The following is a 2,777-nucleotide window of genomic DNA, read 5'->3' as shown; positions in this document are numbered from 1 at the left end:
GGTGAGTTCATAGGTATTCCCGTTGTCGTGTGACAAAGCATCAATGAAGCCAACAGAATATACTAAGCGCGCAAGTCATCTATTTGCTTGTCTGCCGTGCAGTAGTAAGTACTGACCACGATTATCCGGAAACGCACATCTGGCCTGGACGCCATTAATTAGCAATTAGAGCTAATTGGGACCCCCCACATTAATCAGCACCCTCCAGGGAGCCATCACACTAATTGGGGAACGTCTATCTTGCGTCCAGACCAAGATGTGCGTTTCCGGATAATCGTGGTCATAAAAAATAAAAAAATAGGCAGAAAATAAAATAAAAAGATAGAAATAGAGTAGAGAGAAACAATTTATTCGAAAATCAACGATGCCGCGGCGAAGAAGCCGCTCCGCAACACCCGAGTGACCAGCGTCCGCCATGTTGGTAGTTTGCACCCAGCAGTTGCAGAGATCGACGACAGGTGGCCACTTAGTTGCAAGGCATCACACCAGATGGCGCCACCATCATAGCTCTAGACGAGAAAGACAGAACAAGATACTAGCGGCGGGTAAAAATGACAGCACTGCTAAGCAAGTCTAGGCATGCGAGAGAAAAGGTCTAACCGCTACTGCTAAAACAGAAAACAGTACACATCGCGGGAAAAAGGCTTACGGGGACGATCGCTTAGGCCTACCCAACACTACGCAGCTAACACAAGGCGGGAACCACACATCGCTAAACATGCGAGAAAAGGCTTAACACGAGCGCGGTCACCGCTAAACACGGCAAACATACGAGGAAAGAGGCTTACGGGGGCGATCGCTTAGCCTAACCACAACACTACGCAGCTAACACAAGGCGGGAACCACACATCGCTAAACATGCGTCAACAGGCTTGGACACCGCAAAACAAGTCTAAACATGCGAGAAAAGGCTTAACACGAGCGCGGTCACCGCTAAACACGGCAAACATACGAGAAAAGGAGCGCGTCAAATCACTCACCTTTTCCCCCGCGGCAACTTCCAGGCAGAAACTGAGCGAGCGCGGAGAACATACGTCTGCTCCCTACGAGATCCAGCCAGCAACTGAGCGAGCGCGCGGAGCGCACGTCCGTCTTCCGCGACGGTCCGAGAGAAACTGAGAGAGGCGACGCGCGCGCGCCCTCTGCTCCACCCGTCCGCGCATGCGCGCGCGCGCGCTGCTAGCTCCCTCTGCGCCGGCCGCGGGTGTTTTCGGTTTCGGCTCTCTGCTGCGCGCGCGCGCTCCTAGCGGCGACGGGTGGCTTTTCAGTTTCGCTTTCATTCTCCGTTCTTTGCGCGCGCGCGTTTATCTCTATAAAGGCAGCGCGCACCGCGCTCGCGTCATCATTCTGACCGATACGTGGAAAACGCCATGTGTGGTTTATTCTCCTGCGTTTCTCGTCGTCGCAAGGAAAAGACAAAAAACGAAGAACTTCGCGAATTTATACGCGGCATCGTGGAGGAAGCCTTTCAAGTCCACCGTCTGGAATGGTTGCAAGCACGTCAAGAAATGTGTCAGGACAAGATGAAGACGCTCGACCGCATCTTAGCGGCGGACAGACTGGCGAAAAAGAAGTCCAACTTTAGCCTGGACAATCTGTATTGGGAACGCAGTTCCGATGTAGAGGACGACGACGACGAGGATGTGTAAATAAAAAGCGATGCATTTCTCTTCGAGTCTCAGTCTCTTCTTTCTCTTCGTGCAACGTGTACGCACGCAACATGTCTTCCCCCGAACCTTTTCGTTTCCGTCATCCCTTTCGCTGTATCTTAAGCGGCCCCTCCATGTGCGGCAAATCTACGTTCGTTGCTAACGTGTTGAGGAACCTGAACGACGTGGTAGACAAGCCTCCGTCACAAATATTCTACGTGCAGAAATATGCTTCGCCGAGCATGCAGGACGAATTCGGGGACTCCGTAAAATTTACCAAGGAGCTACCGCGAGAGTGGGACACGTCGCGCGCTACGCTGATCGTCGTCGACGATCACATGACCGACGCCGGTTCCTTGAAGGAGGTGACCGATCTTTTCATTCGGGGTTCTCACCACGCCAACGCGTCGATCTTCTTACTCGTTCAAAACATCTTTTTCGACAGTAGCCATTTTAGAACAATATCCTACAACGCCAGTTACGTCGTCCTGTGGCGCACCGTGCGCAGCGTGCACCAGATGGAACATTTCGGCCAACAGCTATTTGGCAGAAAAAGATTGGAGTATTTTCTGGACGCATATAAACAAGCGATGTCGTCGCCCCACGCATATTTACTCGTGGATCTTCACAACTATACGCACGAGGATCACAGGTTGCGTAGCAATATCTTTCCGGGAGAACGTCAATATATCTACGCTCCGAAATGAATCTCCGCCCTCACCTCACTTTACTCAAAGTACTCTCCACTCTACCCCCTCCACGCCGCCGCGACGTCTTGAGACGTTCGTCCTCGTCCGACATGAAACACCTCTCCGAAATTTGCCTCAATGTATTGAACGGAAAGGTGGCTCTAGCTCCAGATACGTTCGCGCGTTTGAAGAAGCACAAACGCTTTTTACGACGGCTCGCCTACAAAAAGATTCACAAGAATCCGCAACGTTTGAAGCGCTATCTGTCTCAGCAGCGAGGACAGGGCGTTCTTTCGTCGGTGGTTCCTCTCCTGCTTTCCGCCGTGTTGAACCTTTTCGCCAATGGCCAAGAGAATTGAAGTGACCACCTCCATCGGAAACATTCTTTCCTCGAAGGAGAGTGACGACGTCAAAGTGAAACTCATACTGCAAGCACTGT

At 51.7% G+C, this 2,777-nt stretch overlaps 1 long non-coding RNA gene across 1 annotated transcript; it reads right to left on the bottom strand.

The window, feature by feature from the left end:
* Positions 1-328: 328 nt before the first annotated feature.
* LOC135399459 (uncharacterized) lies at positions 329-1,125 on the bottom strand. Its single transcript, XR_010424279.1, has 2 exons — positions 981-1,125; positions 329-509 (listed from the first exon to the last, which is right to left on the bottom strand). It is a non-coding gene; the product is annotated as an uncharacterized LOC135399459 (long non-coding RNA).
* Positions 1,126-2,777: the final 1,652 nt, after the last annotated feature.

This window comes from Ornithodoros turicata, chromosome 7 (genome assembly GCF_037126465.1).
Source record: "Ornithodoros turicata isolate Travis chromosome 7, ASM3712646v1, whole genome shotgun sequence".
NCBI classification, from domain to species: Eukaryota; Metazoa; Arthropoda; class Arachnida; order Ixodida; family Argasidae; genus Ornithodoros; species Ornithodoros turicata.
The sequence above is the reverse complement of the archived record's forward strand: the minus strand, read 5'-3'. Positions and strand labels throughout refer to the sequence as shown.